Consider the following 18,779-nt stretch of genomic DNA (forward strand, 5'->3'; position numbering starts at 1 on the left):
AAAGCAATTATTAAGTATTTAATGTGAGCCAGATTTTGCATTAAATCTTAATTAAATTGTTTCTTCATTATAACAATATTTTGAGATAGAAATTTGTGCCAGTTACTAGACTATTGTTGCATAAAATACCAAATCCACCCTTCTTTACTCTGTGATTCCAGGGCTAGGCTATGCAAGCTTGTTTAAACTCTAACAGCTGGTTCTCTATGAAATTTTGCCAGTATGGGACCCTTTAGAGAAGCTAGAAGGCATGAGGGAATAGGAAGGCATATGTCTCTTCCTGTTTGTTCAAAGTTCTACTGAATATTGCCTTAGTAATACTCCACCTTAGTAGAGAAAGTTGATTCTATTCTCTAGCATTGTTTGTTCCTCCCAGAAACAGCCCTATTTTTATTCTTTAGAACTGCCAAGATCAGAAACACATCCTCAAAGTTTGATATTTTTGACCCACAGGACCCTTCTCCAAATTTTTAGGCTCTTATAACTCCAACTCGTGATTTTTTTTTTCCTCCAGGTTTGATCATGATTCTTTCTAGGAGTTACTATTCATGTTACTTCAATGTCCAATATTCTATATTTCTTTCAGTTATCCAAAACTTGAAAATAATTTTTAACATTGAATTCTCTCTCTTAAAATGCTTAGTGTGGTTTCCGTTTTATAAGCAAACCCCAAATATTACAGTATTTTGTTTTTCTCATGTTGCTCAAGGTCATAGAATTTCTAAGTGGAGGTGTGGCGGGGAAGCCCAGGTGCTGTGACCAAAGAGTTTAGCATTTAATGAGTAATCTCCTTTGTTATGAGTTGTTATATATAGTCTTCTCCAAATTATTCATTTTAAATATTCTCAATTTTCAAAAATAATAATCTGCTTTAGATCTGAGATCAGTCAGTTTTATAAGAAGCAGAAGTTTTACCCAATATTATGTATGACTAATGACTTTGAGGACATGAGCATTTGTGAAGTAGAGATAAAATTGAAATAAGTCAATAACAGCTAACTTAGCTCTCCCCATTCCTTTATTGCCCCATTAGTATGAGACGTGGGCTAGCATTTACATGTGAGGTTAATACATGATACTTTACACACAAGCGAAATATTTTATTTAGGATCTTCCATTTTATACTCAAGTTAATTTCACTATCTAATGAGAATTTTCAAAAAGCCAACAATTAAATCTATACAATCCTGATTTATTCATCATAAAAGTTCTAGAGAGAATAGCTTCATTGTATAAAAAAAAATTCCATCAATAAGGACCCTCTCACTTTTAAATACCACTAACGCTTTAATTGTGAGTTCTGCCAATAGCATGTATTTAAGGCAGCTTTACTGGACCATTTTATTCCAACTGGTCTGTCTCTAAAGAAAATTTTAAAAATACATTTCAAGTTCACTAATAATGCTTTAGTTCTCTGGCTGATAGTTGCTTAGGACTCCTCTTGTTTTTGTGATATGCTTGCCTTTTTTAATTCTAAGCATATGGGACTTGGATTTATACTTCACGGCAGCCTAATTCTTGCTTTGTTCAAGTGTACCCTCAGAATTTAAGCTGTGGTGTTTTATACTATTACTTTAAATTGTTAATATTTGGGATTTTTGTTAACCTCTGTAATATATTTTCAATTTTTAAATATGTATAAGGTAGACATATTTAAATGCATTTGTGTGTGTATGTATACACACATACATATTAATATTTATAGTTAATGATAAAACAATGAGCTTAATTGGATTTAGACAGAATATTGCTCATGCAACTGAAGAGAACATAAATTTCATGTTCACATTAGATTCCTTTGTCTTTCGAGCATGGGGATAGCACAGATTGTGCCTAGATAGATTCCGAGTACACAGGGATCTGTGTCACAGTTGAGAAATAGTTTAACCTGATCTTACCAAAGACTGCTGACAAATTGCCCACACTTTGCTGATGAGAAACATTTTATTTCGTTTCATTTTATTTTTCCTGGAATATAAGGAAGAAGAAGGAAGGAGACTCGACATGGATTATCTCCACATATAAATAAATCTGTTCTCTGTCTCATATGGAGATACTCTTTCTAACTTTTAAGTCTATTAATGTCTAGAAGTGAGAGAGACCTGGAGAATGATCTCATAGCAGAGATACAGGCTTATAATATTAATGCAGAAAAATGATATGGGGCATTTCCTGTGTTCTGGATCTTTTATTACCTTGAAATGTATTCTACAAATATAACAATGTGCTTGAATATAATGATCAAGAGAAATCTTCCTTTCTTTTCAGAGACTATATTGTGAATCAGTTTAATCCTAGACTTCATATCAAATAATACAAGAATCATAGAAAGCATAATAAGGGTACTCAGAAAAGGTCAGTAAAAAGAAAATCTTCATCCTATATCCACATATCTCACTGATTAAGAAATTTGTTAACAGTACTAGAAAGTGACTGGCTTTGATATTGGCCTTTGGTATAGAGAGGAAAATACTTCCTGATCAAAAATGACAGGTGGAGATCAACTTACTGACTTTCTATGAATTTATATATCATCTGTAGCTCTTGTGCTTTACCAGTAATTTTTTTTTCTCTGTTATAAAGTAATTCACAACAGAATTTATGTTGGACAGATAGTATATGTTCTTTTTTTTTTTAAGATTTTATTTATGTATTTGACAGACAGAGATCACAAGTAGGCAGAGAGGCAGGCAGAGAGAGAGAGGAGGAAGCAGGCTCCCTGCTGAGCAGAGAGCCCGATGTGGGGCTCGGTCCCAGGACCCTGGGATCATGACCTGAGCTGAAGGCAGAGGCTTAACCCACTGAGCCACCCAGGAGCCCGGTAGTATATGTTCTTTTAGACTTTATAATTCTAGCATTTTCCTCAAAAGGCAATAAAATATTAAAGTAAAATGTGCAGGGGCACCTGGATGGCTCAGTGGGTTAAACCTCTGCCTTCAGCTCAGGTCATGGTCTCAGGGCCCTGGGATCAAGCCCCACATCGGGCTCCCTGCTGAGCAGGAATCAGGGAGCCTTCTCCCCCCCCCCCCCCATATCCTTGCACATGCCTCTCTGCCTACTTGTGATCTCTCTCTCTGTCAAATAAATAAATAAAATCTTTTAAAAAATGCAAATACATCCCGAGTCCTACACACATATGGCATCCCCTACCAACAGTGTGGTTGTACTTCATGAAATGCAAATTCCAGTTGTTATTAAATACCACAAGCCACATTTCTGACTTGGTTAAGAAAAATCTGAATTGTAAGAACCAGCAAACACATAGCATGGTTGGTGTCCCTGATAAGAAATAAAAGCATAAAAAAAAAGAAATAAAATCATAATGAATTAAGCTGCAGTATAATGGAGGGAAACCACATTAAGAATGGACTAACATTGGCTTTGGAACACTTACTGAAAAATACAGAACGAAAGCATGCATTCATACCTCATTAATTTTTTCCCCCTGTCCTTTGACATTACATTTCTGGAAAGAAAGTAAAGGTGTTTCTGCTTTCCAGTTATAAGATAAATACTAGGGATTTAAAGTACAAAATTAAAGGATGACTATAGTTAATAGTGCTGTGTTATATATAGAAAGATGGTTAAGAGAGTAAAATCCCAAGAGTTCTCATCATAAATAGAATTTCTTTTTCTTTTCTTTTTTTAATATTGTATCTATATAAGGTGGTGGATGATGTTAGCTGAAACTATTGTGATAATCATTTTAAAATATATGTAAATCAAACTGTCATACCATACATCTTAAATTTATTCAGTGATGTATTTTAATTACTTCTCAATAAAATTGGGAAAATATTTTTGCTTTCCTTGAATAAAATTGGAAATTTCTTAACTCCAAAATTCGTAATCCTGAAACTATTCTTGAATGATGAAATACCTGACATGATTATTAACTATTTTCAAAGTGTAAAAGGCATTTACTTGCAATAGCTTAGAAAATTCAGAGAGAACAGTGATGAGTGATGGAGTCTAAAATAGGGGGCCTGGGTATAGGGCAATGGTGATCTTCATTCTTGTACACATTTTTCTTGTTTCTCTCTAATGACTGAGGTAAGTATAGCTACCTATGGTAAACTCTAGTAATTTTCCCTGTGCAATATTGAATAAGATAATTTCTTTAAGTGTTGTCACAGTATCTGACATATACTAGAAATATTAATATAAATCTTAATTTATTTTTTCCTCGTTCCACTCTGTGGACTCTCAAGAATGTATTCTAATGTTTTTGTCCTTAAATGTACAAACTATAATGGATTAGAGATGTTTATACACAAATATCATTAAACTTATTTGATATATAGGACTTGTGAATCTTCAGATAACACTAAATACTTCTCCCAAACACTTAAAAATTTTTTGTTTTTAAAATCAACATTATTTATGCATAATTTATATAAATAAAAAGCACCAATTTTAAATGTACAACATCTGTTAATTTTTCCATAATGAACTTATATCCTTAAACCTTGCTAAACACATTGACCTTGCCACTAACTCATAGATTTGTTAGGACTTTTCTGGATAGAAAAATCATGATAACTGCAATATAAATATATTTCTTTTGTTTTCCAATCTATTTAATTTTTTCTTTTTTTGTCCAGAAATAATTGACATACAACATTATATTAGTTTCAGTTGTACAATATAATGATTTGACATTTGTATACATTGCAAAATGGTCACCACAATAGGTCTAGTTAACATTTGTCACCATATATAGTTTACAAAATTTTTTTTCTTGTGATAGGATTTTTAAGATCTATTCCCTTAACAACTCTCAAATATGACATACAGTATTCTAACTATAGTTACCATGCTGTACATTACATCACCATAACTTAATTGATTTAATTGGAAGTTTACACATTTTTCCCCTTTCTTGACCTTATTACACTATTTATTCTGAAAAAATATGCTAAAAACTGATTTCCTTGTCCTATTCCACACATAAAGAAAAAAATTAAATAAATATGAATATTTACTGTTTTGAGTTTTTTTGTTTTTGTTTTTGAAGATACACTCAAATGTTTCTGCATCTCTCTTTCTCTCTTTTTTAAGATTTTTTTTTTTTTTTTTTGACAGAGAGAAAGAAAGAGAACACAAGCAGAGGGAGTAGCAGACAGGGAGAGAGGGAGAAACAGGATCCCCACTGAACAAGGAGACCAATGCAGGACTTGATCGTGGGACCCTGGGGTCATGACTCAAGCTGAAGCCAGACACTTACCCAACTGAGTCACCCAGGCACCCCTGTTTCTGCAACTCTTAAGATAAAAATATGTCTTTTCTTAGTCTGTTAGTGTGGTTTCCCATTATTACTCTAACAAATTGCCACAAACTTAGTTTTATTTTATTTTATTTTGCCACAAACTTAGTTTTAAAACAACACAATTCTGTGCTAAAACAACAAACTATATTTTCTTACACCCTGAAGTCGGAACTCTGAAATGGATCTCACTGTGTTAAAACCAAGGTATCTAAAGGCCTTTGTTCCTGCTGGCAGCTCTAAGGATAAATATGTTTCTTTGTATCTTCCAGCCTCTAGAGACTACTTTTATTATCTTGGCTCATATCCCCTTTCTCCATCTTTTTTTTTTTTTTTTTGAATCGTGAGTTGAGCTTGAGATTGACGCTTAAGGACTGAGCCTCTTGGGTGCCCCTCCATCTTCAAAACAAGCAGCAACTGATTGAGTCTTTCTCATGCTGTATTACACAGACACTCCTATTCCGTACTTAAATCTCCCTCTACTTCCCTAATAACGATGCTTATTTTTAAATTTAGGGGCCACTTGGATAATTCAGGATAATCTTCCCATCTCATGATGCTTCACTTAATCACATCTACAAAATCTCTTTGACCATGTGAATTAACATATTCAAAGATTCCAGAGATTCAGAGACTGATATTTTGGTGGGAAATTCAACCTAGCGCCTGATAAACCGACCTTGCATTCCTGGGAAAAACAGTACTTGGCCATGATGTATTTTGTGTCTTGTAGAGTATTGATTTGGTATGCTATAAAATCAAATTGAGGACATTTGTGTCTACATTCATGAATGATATTAGTCTGTAGTTTCTTTTCTTGTAATGACTGTCTGGTTTTATTATCAGGATAATGTTGTCTTTGTACAATGAGCTAAGGAATACTCCATCCCCTTCTAATTTCTGGAGTAATTTATGTAGAATAGGCATTAATTCTTTATATATGTTTTCTAGAATCCAGCACTATATAAAATGTATAAATCAATATGAGGCCTGGGTGCCTCAGTCAGTTAGGTATATGCCTTTGGCTCATGTCATGATCCCAGGGGCCTGGGATCCAGCCCATCGTTGGGCTCCTTCTCGTTGGGGAGCCTGCTTCTCTGCCCCTCTCTTGGCTCATGTGTTCTTTCTCCCTCTTTGTTTAAAATAAATAAATAAAATATTTTTTAAAAAATCAACATTGCCAAGTATGATTTGTACCAGCAATGAAGAATTCATTCAACATTCAAAATTCAATCAATCAATGAAAGTCACTGTTAGAAAGAGAAACACCTTTATCTCAGCGATGCAGTAAAATCACTTGAAAAATTCAGCATCTATTCATAATCATAAAAAACCTTAGCAAATTAGAAATAAAGAAGAACATTTTCAACAGGTAAATGTGTAAACATATTGTTGTATATTATACAATGAAATAAATCTTGGAATGGAATATATCTTGACTGTATTTTTGTTCACACACTTCTTTAAATTTCTCAAAATTCATCAAATTTTACACTTATAATCACTCTAATAAATTTACCCAAACTAATAAAAAAAAATAAACAAGAGTTAAACAAAAAAGTAACAGCAATTATCTGTGCAAAATGTTCTCCTATTTGTTACCATATTGGATGTAATACGGATTAAATTCCAAACTTTTGCAGCATTCATTAGTATTTCTTATGTGTATGCATTTATCTCCTGTGCACTTATAAGTGGACTTCTTAAAATGTAATTAAAGGATGAAATAAATCTATTTTATATAGATCACCAATAACTCTTTTTGTTATAGAGATATTAAGAAAGGAGCACAGCTTTAATAAGAACATCTTGTTCCCATTTTCTCAAATATACAGCTCTGTTATAAATAGGTTTCCACAGAAACACCTACTGCTTATCAAAGTTTGAGCCAAGAAAATCTCAAGTGTACTTTTTTTTAATGCAACTGCAACTTTGATTGAAAAGTGTTCTTTCATCATTTTTTTCAATATTCTTTTAATTTACCCAATTCCTCAGAATTTTCACCTAAAATATCTGTATCTTCGGAAGACTTCCTAGTGTTCAATTCTCTCAAATCTTTCTCTTCATTCTCTTAACTTCATACCTCAACTAAATCTTTAAAAAAAGCCTTTTAAGTACAGTGTCAATTAGCCCTGAAATATATCATGATAAAAGTACTGTAACCCAAACTGATTGTCCTAGAAGTATCTCTATACAAAGCTGCTATATTTCCCTGTCTCTATTGCAACTATTTTATTGTTACTGTTAATTAATTGAAAAGGAACATAGATATGTGTATGGTTAATCTTATCTAGGTCTCAGTTTATTATTCATGAAATATTATATGACAAATAATTCAACACGTTTTACTTACTTATATAAAACATTAATATTAAAGAATATGTGGGCACATTATTATACAAACAATTTTACCGGTTAGAAACTTGAAAATAGGGAACCTAGGTGGCTCAGTGGATTAAGCCACTGCCTTCAGCTCTGGTCATGATCCCAGGGTCCCGGGATCAAGCCCTGCATAGGGCTCTCTGCTCTGCCCAGAGCCTGCTTCTCCCCCTCCCCTCTCACTGTCTGTCTCTTTGCCTACTTGTGATCTCTATCTGTCAAAGAAATAAATAAAATCTTTGAAAAAAAAAAAAAGAAACTTGAAAATAGCATAACATCTCCCTCACAAGTCTCCAAATCCAGGTAGCCAAAAAGATTACATAATTCTATGTCCTAGATCTTTCTAATAGTCATCATATCATTTAGATATATTTCAGATCTAATTTTCTCTTTCTATGTGTTTAATTCCTCAGATCAAATCCCCAGTTTTCATATATTCCCACAGCCTTCACTAGACAATAAATTTTGCTGCATCCTCAAAGTCTTTGGTGATTGTTTGTTTGTTTTCCTTTAATTTAATTACTTTCCCACTAAGTTGTTCAAATGATAATTAGGAAATAATAATCTTATAGAGCTTGGAAAGATTGTAACATGATTTACTGTTGTAATAACAGTAGGTATGGAAAGAGTCTGGGGGTAATTAACAGATGCTGATAACATATATGAAGGCCTAACAAGTAAGGTTCCTTTGGGTTGTAACTGTTACTGCAAAGCATGAGACTAATAACTTACTAATTGGAGAAAGAAAATTAATGCAATGACTTGTATATTATGCAAAACATTTAAATATATTATTTAGGTATGGCTAGATTTTGTCTGGAAAACTTCAAACATAGAGCTTTTAAAAATGTGTATATATAATTTATATTGTTCGTAGTCTATTTAGAAATGAATAGACTGACTACTGTGTAACACTATCTATTATATTCTATATTTATTACTTTATGGTACTTAATAACAAACACAATACTTTTAATGGCAATTGAAGAATTACCATGGCACAATCCCATAGACATAGATTGTAAGTTCCTTTATTATTTTTTGACAAATAGAAAAGATACAAAACAGCTATTTCAAGTCTATCAATATAATGCGACTATATAAAGCAATTCATAAGGGGAAAGAGATAGCATGCCCAATGTGTGCTTTTAGAGAGGAAATAAAAACAAAACACCTATCTATTCAATCACAGCTCCAATCTTCAATTCATGGTCTTTGTTTGGTTCATGCTTTGTGGAAGATAGTGGGATAACATCTCAAAAAGGAAGTGGATTACATCAGTCTCTGGTTAAGAGTTCTTCTAATTTGTTTCCTGTAACCCAGTGGTTCTCAAACTGAGTTGCTAATTAAATTGTCTTAAAAGTATGGATGCCCTTCCCAGTTCCAGAACAATTAAGTCACTAATATTACTGGCAATGATATATTGATAATTTAAAGCTTCAGAAATCATTCTACTGTGTATCTAGGATGAGAAAACTGGTCTACAACATCCTTCCCACTATTTCTCCCTGCCCTTTAGGACAACAGCTGCTGATGAAAGGACTCTTCTCTAATCTGATGCTTTTGAAACTGACTTACATCAAATACATTGATTTTTTTTTTCTTCAAAGGCCTGATCGTAAGACCAGAAGTTTAATTAGTAGCTCAATTACTACATCAGTCTATTGCCAACAGAGTTTGATATCATGAAGAAACAAGTCATATTGCCTTATAGGAAGTTATTTCTGGTCTATTGTATGTTTAAAACAAAACTTTCACAAAATTTAATATTATGCATAGTATTACTTTCTTCTCTTAGCCCTCAAGGAAAGGAAATCATAATATAGTCTGCCAAAACTCTTTTTGATCACACTGATACTTCTGTTAACTTTTCTCATTTTCAGGGTGTAATAATCACAATTAAGTCATTAAGAAGTTTACAGAAAATCATTTCTAGAATAGAAATGATAATAATCCTACTCACTAACATAGAAACCCATATTAAATTATAGTGTATTTTAAAGGTACATATTTTAAGAAAATAGCTCTAAACTCTTTTGCTCCTTGTTAAACAACACAGCTAATATCTTACTTTATCAAATAATTAAGTTATCAAAGATGTACATCAAAAAAAAAGGATCTGAAAAAAAAAAGATCCGTGTAGCAATCTTCATACTGTGATAAACCCACTTATTCATAATTACTTTTTGTAATTATTTTTTCTTATAATTTTTCTTCATTATTATCATTATTTTCTCTGTTCCTTCAGCTGTTAAGGAAACATAATTGACATCCTTCTTTATTGTAGGCACTGGAGTGATAATAATGCTTTCCTCATGATGATAGTTGTCTACTGGCAGATTCAGCCATGTAAGACAAAAAATATTATTTTCATAATTTGTTAAGTGTATTAAAAGAGAAAAAGTTATTGTGTTATGATATGATATGATAAGTTTGAGGATGTTGAGAAAACTGACTGGCTGAGTCGACCTTGAGTTATCTCTTAAAGGATAAGTAGCATTCAGGTTAGTAGATTATGACATGTACCAGTTTTTACAACCTGGGAAAGCAACTACAGAAGTATCTGTTAGGATTATAGCAACAATAGGAGTCTACAGGTTAATTAATATCTTATGTATAATTAATAAAGCATTGAAAAATGATTCTACATTAAATGTTTTTGTTTAATACAATAAGCTTTTAGTGAGTACTAATGATCAAGCTTGGCAACTGTCACATGAAAAGATCGTCAACATCACTTGTCACTAAGGAAATGTAAACAAAACCACAAGGAGATATCACTTCATCCCTGTCAGAATGGCTAGTATCAGAAAGACAAGAAATTACAAGTGCTGGCAAGGATGTGGAGAAAAGAGAACCGTCATCCACCATTAGTGGAAAGTAAAGTGGCGCCACCATTATGGAAAGAGTATTGAGGTTCCACAAAAATAAAAACAATAAAAATACAACTCTCATATGATCCAACAGTTCCATTTCTGTTTATCTGAAGGAAACAAAAACACTCATTTGAAACGATCTACATTCCCCTATGTTTATTGCATTGTTTACAATAACCAAGATATGAAACAACCGAAAGTTCCGTGGAGGTGAATGGGTAAAGAAGATGTAGTATGTGTATATACATATATAACCATAAAAAAGAATAAAATCTTGGTATTTGTGACAACATGGGTGGACCTTGAAGGTATTTTGCTAACTGAAATAAGTCAGACAGAAAAAAACATTTACCACATGATTTCACTTAAAAATGGAATCTAAAAAAACAATACAAAATAAAACCCTGACTCACAGAGACAGAGAACAGAGTGGTAGTTGCCAGAAGGGAGGGAAGTTGAGGAGGTTAATAGATAAAGGCAGTCAAGAGATACAAACTTAAAGATTATAAAATAAATAAGTTACAGGGATGTAAGATACAGCAAGGGGAATACAGTCCATAAAGTTGTATTAACTTTGTATGGTGATGAATAGTAACTAGACTTGGCAGAGTCCAGTTTGCATTGTATACAAATATCGAATCACTACATTTCATGCCTGAAACTTATACTATATTATGTCAATTATACTTTAATTTTCAAAGATGGGAGAATCTTAAAACACGGATTTTATTTTATTTTTTTTATTTTTGAACATTTTATTTATTTATTTGACAGAGAGAGCAGCTAGAGAGGGACTACAAGTGGTGGGGGGTGGGTAGAGGGAAAAGCAGACTCGCCACTGAGCAGAGACCCTGAAGTGGGGCTTGATCCCAGGACCATGAGTTCCTGAGCTGAGCTAAAGGCAGACGCTTAATCACTGAGCCATTCAGTTGCCGCAAAACATGGGTTTTAAAGATCCCCAATTGAAGGAAATGGAAATGAAGTTGTATTTTTTTAACTCCTAGTATATACTTAACACTTCAAATATAACATCTCCTATTTATTTTTGAAACACTTTTCTAATGTGGCTTCTTAAATCCATTTCACAGATGTGGAAGTGGAATATATGAGAAGTTAGACAAATTGCCAAATCACAAGGGTATGTCTGATTTCAACCAAAATCTCTTTATTCTAAAGCAGATTCTGTTTGTTTTCTGTGTGTTTTCCTCCTTATATCTCAAATCACTCAGGATGTCGAAAGCAGCAGAGACACTTTCACACAGTCTGTGTTTGTCGGTGGAGGACACATATTTCTCTTATATACTTTGCACGTTTAAATTGTACTTATTAGAAAAAAGGATAGATGTTGCGTTTCCTGTGAAATTTCATTTTCACTTTTGTCCAGGCTGAAAGAAGACAGACTAGTGACAGAGGAGAAGAGCGGGAAAGAGTGACAGAGTACAGGCAGTGAGGAATGTGATTAGGATAATTTCATCAAGAGATTTTAAGTGGTCAAATATTTTGGCAATTATCATAGCAATTTCCAAAGCAGCCCTAAGTGCCCTTTTATGAAAACATATCTGACTCACACTTCTAGAGGATATTGATCTCCAGGAGAGTATATCTGAGGAAATTGCATCAGGAGATAACTTCTAGGTGGAAATATGCTGAAATAAGCATCGATCTGAAATTGTCTCAAGTCTTTCACTGCATAAAATTTACACATATGCAAAGAAAAAAAAACTATGCCATTTTAAAAATCTCTACCTTTGGTAAAATTTAAGAACAAGAGTTTCTAAGGGCTATTTAATACATCAATAGATGTGGTCTTTATTGTGCAAAATATCTTCTCATATGTGTAGAAAATTAATAAAGACTTCTTAAAATACTATGTGTAGGCAACTCTGACTGGTAGAATGACAGGTGATTCTCATTTCTTCTTTACATTTTTTCTATACTACTCAAGATGTTACCTGCCCATTATTTTTGTCAGTTTTGGTGCAGTTCATAACTGTTAACAATGGCTGTAAAAAAATCTCAAGCTGTACAAGCCACAAATCATACCATGCTAGACCAGACCACATGGAAATTCTAATACATTCTAATACAGACATTTTACCCTCATATAAATGTGGACATTTTTGTTTCTACAAACATGGTTTTCTCCACTAGGTGGTTCCTCATTGTTCATCAAAACACACATATTGCTCGTGTCCTTTCACAGAGTTTTCTCAAATACATTCTTCCCCCGGGTTCTCTCCCAGTTCTCATCATATGATATCCTGCAGCACAATTTTTTTTTTTTTTCCTTCTTAGTGCATCATGCTAGATCTGATGTTGGCACCCTGGACTCTGCCTAGAATCATCTTACATTCCCCACTCTTTAGCAAGATGAAATTCCATCACAAATCTCAATGTGGATTTTATTTATTCTCCCTGACTTTCCACTTCTGTGTTAGTTGCCTCTGCTATGTGCCCCTACATTATGTTGTCTTTTTGTGATGAGAGCTCTTACTATATTTTAATAAAATCTGATTTATTAGTCAACACATAATACATCATTATTTGTTGATGCAGTGTTCAATGATTCATTAATTGTGTATAACACCCAGTGCTCATCACCACACGTGCCCTCCTTAATACCCGTCCCCTGATTACCCCATCCTTCCATGCCCCTCCCTCCTGCAACCCTCAGTTTATTTCCCAGAGTCCAGAGTCTCCCATGGTTTGTCTCCCTCTCTCATTTTTTCCCATTCAGTTTTCTTTCCATCCCTTCCCCTATGGTCCTCTGCACTATAAAGCTGATTAGCAAATCAGTTACATACAGATAGATTTGCATGAGAAATTATATATGTATACATACTACTTATCCTGTGTGTGTGTGTGTGTGTGTGTTTTAATGAATATCAGAAAACTTAATTGCTACCATAAAGAATAAGAAAGAAATGGGACTAAGAGATATAGGAAATTGTTGTGCAGTTTCTGATATAAAATCTGTAGATTTACAGTGTCTCTACTCTTTGTGGTTGTCTAAACATTTCTAACTAGCTAGAATACAGATTTCAGGGAAGGGAAACTGCACAAGGCAGTTAATTAATTGAAAGCGAGTGTATAAGTAATGAGGCATTGACTGGAAGGTGTTATTTGGAAGCAAATGTATTGATGGTAACCATTAAGAAGCAACTAGTTAAGGGGTTGGAAGGATGCACAGGCTTAATACAGATAAAATAAAATGCTTATCAAATTGATAAAATAATTACTGATCATTTCAATCAATTGGTCTTCAAGTATCAACCCCCTTGTTCCCCTCGATGTTGTTTCACAATTGCCCTCCAAAATTGACCTCTGAATCAACGAACACTCTTCTCCATTTCTATTTCCAGAATTTACTAAACCTTTAGTGTAAAAGTACATATTTAGGCACTTTATAAAATAATTTTCATGAGTTCCAGATCCAGTTCATATCAGAAAACTGCACAGTAACCTGTCATAAGTTTCCAGTCTGTCCAGTGATCTCTGGAATTGTCGAAAATTTCACTAGTCTCACCTCACTGTCAGCAAATGATCTTGAGTTTTATTTCAGATAAAAAGATAAATCAACAAATCACCTCAAATTCCTTTTACTTTACTTACAAAGATGAACCTTCTTGTCTTAGTTTCCTTTCATAATCTATCTAAATAAACTACCTATTTCTTAGTAATTTTAAAATGCTTACAATTTTATTACATAAAAAATTCCAAATGTAATTATACTAACATTTCAGAAAATAATATGTTGCTTTAACCTGAGTATTCCTCCCTCAGGTCATATTTTAATACATGTAGGTTTATGATAGTTCTTTTTAATAAAGAATGCCCGAAAGCCCTTCATTATTTTTTTCATAGTAGCTCTGGTATTTTTGCATGTTGTAGGCTTTTATTTCAGATCAAATAAAGGGTGTTTTTATTATTCTGATTGGAATAATACTAAACTATTATATTACAGAAATAATAAATATCTTGATAATATTTTTAAAGTTTTCTTCATAAAAGATTTCCATATTTATATTTATCAATTTTTTATCTCTTTGTTGCTATTCTAAGTAGAATATTTTATATAATTTTATTTTATTTTATTATTTTAAAAAGTACAGTTCTTAAGATATGTAAAGGATATGTATATATATTTTATGGACAGACATCTCAATCATTTTTTTTTCTAAAAGTAACAAAATACCTCCATATTTCTTATGTACTAAAAAAACATAAAATTATAACTATAGTTTTAAAATAGCCATTAGAGTTCAAGAAACTAATTAACTGCATTATATCCCAAATGCTCAGAAATTTGTCAAACTTTGAGGACAAGTAAAAGGTTATCCATTTAATCTGAGGTACCCTAAAATGGATAGATTATCTTGTGGTCATTAATCTATATGTATCTAAAATCTGAAGAAAGATATTCCAATTTTATGTACCAAATTCCTAGGAAATTCAGCCAAATATTTCATATAATCTACAAAGTTTTGTCTCAAATTTTATTTTCAAATATCATGAGAGAAATGTGCTGATCCTCCCTATGTGTCTTTTCAGTTTTTGGTTATTTTTGGGCAAATCTAAGTCTATGGTCTGTTGCTGTAAATCAACATGCATAATAGACACTAAAATGTGACTGATTCTAGACTCTTAATCTCTAAGTCTCATGTTTTCTTAACATTAAACAAATTATATGTTCAAATAATTTGACTACTAACTAATGTGAATCAGAGAACATCCATTGGAATAAGATTTTGAATTAAAATCCATAACTTGACAAGTTGAAGATACTGAGACACAAAGATATTCATTGTCTTGTCTAAGATTACATGGCAAATCCAAACCTCATTAGATTTTATTAAAAAGTTTATTTAAAAATTCATATTATAATTTTAATTTGTTCAAATGCCATCTTAATTTAAAATACTTTGGTTAGATTTTAGCTCTCATAAAAGTATAATTTTTAAAAATGTACTTTATTTGGGAATGTTGTTAGAGTGATTATCATATGTAATAATGTCTGGAGAGATTACAAAATGTTAACTCTGTCAAAGGAGTTCCTATCATTTTTATATGAACATTGATAAATTAAATGCTTTTCAATTATTGTACAGTGTTTTACAATAGATTCCAAGTTATATTCATGTCACATCCCAGATGATAGAAATTAAAGTTAACATGAAAGGGTGTATGTGAAAGAATCCAATGTTTTCTTCCAAGAATAAAATAACTATTCTTTTCTTTTATGTTCATTATCCGAATCAAATGCAATGGAGAGCATTTAGCCAAGATGTCCTTTTGTGAGTTTAATTTTCATTATCCTGGAGGCATTTTTTAATAATAACAAAACAATCTTTCTGTCTTTTTTTTTGGTAACATCATTCAATTTTCTAATTAGTTTTTTGATATTACAGAGAAATACTAGAAAATTTATGTAAGACAAACATTTGTTGCCATTGTTTAAGAAGGAAGTAATCTCTATTATACTATTTTCAAGCACACTAAGTTGTATAATGTCTGCAATTTAGACACTTTTGAATTATTCTTAAGGTTAAAATCACATTAAGTACTGCTGGTATAAATAAAAACATTGATAATCATATTTGCACATATATATGTATTTGTATTTACATATACCTCTGTCTACAGCTTATTTCAAGGAGATATTTTCTTAATTTTTATGAAGTTAGTTGATTGTTATTTCTTAGGTTTATTTCTCAATACATTGCTTTGATTTTTTTTTAAGATTTTATTTATTTATTTGACAGACAGAGATCACAAGTAGGCAGAGAGGCAGGCAGAGAAAGAGAGAGGAGTTAGCAGGCTCCCCGCAGAGCAGAGAGCCCCATGCGGGGCTCGATCCCAGGACACCGCGAACATGACCCAAGCTGAAGGCAGAGGCTTTAACCCACTGAGCCACCCAGGCGCCCCTGCTTTGATATTTTTAACTTCTTATTTTGGAAGCATGTAGAAATTCAAGTATTATTTAACATCATATATTCCTTTTTTAATAGGTGCCTTAATGTTTGTAATTATTAAATACCTCATGGCCAAAGATATAGTTTGCATTTAAATTTTCCTCTTCTTTTTTGTTTTTTATAACTTTTTTTTCTTCTGAATAATTAAGATTCTATTTCTTCGTTTGCCTCTCTCCCTCTCTCTCTTTTTTCCCCCTTTGCTCATTTGTCTTGTTTCTTAAATTCCACAAATGAGTGAAATCATATAGTATTTGTCTTTCTCTGAATGAAATATTTTGCTTAGCCTAATACTCGCTAGCTCCATCCATGTCATCACTAATGGCAAGATTTCATTCATTTTTATGGTTGAGAAATAGATCATTGTACATATATACCACATCTTTATCCTCTCATCAGTAGATAGACAATTGGGCTGTTTCCATAATTTGGTTGTTGTAGATAATGCGATAAACGTTGGAGTGTGTGTATCCCTTTGAATTAGTATCATTGTATTCTTTGGGTAAATAGTAGTGAGATTGCTGGGTCATAGGGTAGTTCTATTTTTAACTTTCTGAGGAAGCTCCATTTCTAGAGTGGCAACACCAGTTTGCATTTCCACCAACAGTGGAAGAATGTTCCCCTTTCTCTACATTCTCACCAATACCTGTTGTTTCTTGTGTTGTTGACTTCAGACATTCTGACAAGTGTGAGAAGATATATCGTAGTTTTGATCTGTATTTGCCTGATGATGAGTGATGTTGAGCATCTTTTCATGTGTCTGTTGGTCACCTGGATGCATGTTTTGTTTTTTTTTTTACTATTTAAAAAAAATTTAATACAAAAATTTTCAACCATATACAAAAGTAGAGAGTACCAAAAAACCTTATGTACCCACTACCCATTCTTAACAACCATCATTATTTCACTGTGTTTGTTTCATCTATCTCCTCAATACCAACCCCTACTTTTCTTGCTAGGGTATTTTAAAAATTATTTTTATTAACATATAATGTATTATTTGCCCCAGAGGTACAGTTCTGTGAATCATCAGGCTTACACACTTCACAGCACTCACCATAACACCTAGATAGATGTCTTCTTTAGAAAAATGTCTGTTTATCTCTTCTGGCCATTTTTTAACTGGTTTATTTGTTTTGGGGGTGCTGAGGTTGATAAGTTCTTTATTTATTTTGGATACTAAACCTTAGTCAGATATGTGATTTGCAAATATCTTCTTTTCCTTTTAGTTTTGTTGATTGTTTGCTTGGTTGTGCAGAAGCTTTTTATTTTGATGAAGTCCCATTAATTTAATTTTGCTTTTGTTTCCCTTGCCTCAGGAGACATATCTAGAAAGAAGTCCTTATGGCTGATGTCAAAGAGGTTACTGCCTGTGCTTGCTCTCCTCCAGGATTTTGATGGTTTTGGATCTCACATTTTGTTCTTTCACCCATTTTGAATATATGTTTGTGTATGGTGTAAGAAAGTGGTCCAGTTTCATTCTTTTGCACGTTATTGTTCAGTTTTCCCAGCATCATTTATTGAAAATACTTTGTTTCCATTAGATAGTCTTTCCTGCTTTGTGTAGATTAATTGACCAAATAGTGGTGGGTTCTTTTCTGGGTGTTACATTCTGTGCTGCTGATCTCTGTGTCTGTTTTTGTGCCAGTACCATACTGTCTTGACCACTGCAGCTTTGTCATATAAGTTGAAGTCCAGAATTGTGATGCCTCTAGCTCCCCCCCCCAAGATTGCTTTGGCTATTTGGGGTCTTGTGCGGCTCCATACAACTATTAGGATTGTTTGTTCTAGCTCTGTGAAAAATGTGGGCAGTATTTTTTATAGGGATTGCATTAAATGTGTAGATTGCTTAGGGTAGTGTAGGCATTGTAATAATATTTGTTCTTCTAACCATTAGTACAAATGTCTTTCCATTTCTTTGTGTCATTTTCAATTTTTTTCGTCAGTGTTTTACAGTTTTCAGAGTACAAGCCTTTTAACTTTCCCATTAGGTCTGTTCCTCCATATCTTATTGTTTTTGGTTCAGTTGGAAATGGGATTTACTTCTTAATTTTTTTCTGCTTCTTTACTATTGGTGTATAGAAATACAACAGATTTATGTACATTTATTCTGTATTGTGACTTTGCTGAATTCATATATCAGTTCTAGCAATTTCTTGGTAGAGTCTTTCAGGTTTTCTATACAGAGTATCATGTCATCTGCAAATAGTGAAAGTCTGAGGGTGCTCTGGATTGAGAAATCTTCTTGAACACTCAGTGACTCTACAAATAATTTATATAGGTGATCAT

This window comes from Neovison vison, chromosome 10 (genome assembly GCF_020171115.1).
Source record: "Neovison vison isolate M4711 chromosome 10, ASM_NN_V1, whole genome shotgun sequence".
NCBI classification, from domain to species: Eukaryota; Metazoa; Chordata; class Mammalia; order Carnivora; family Mustelidae; genus Neogale; species Neogale vison.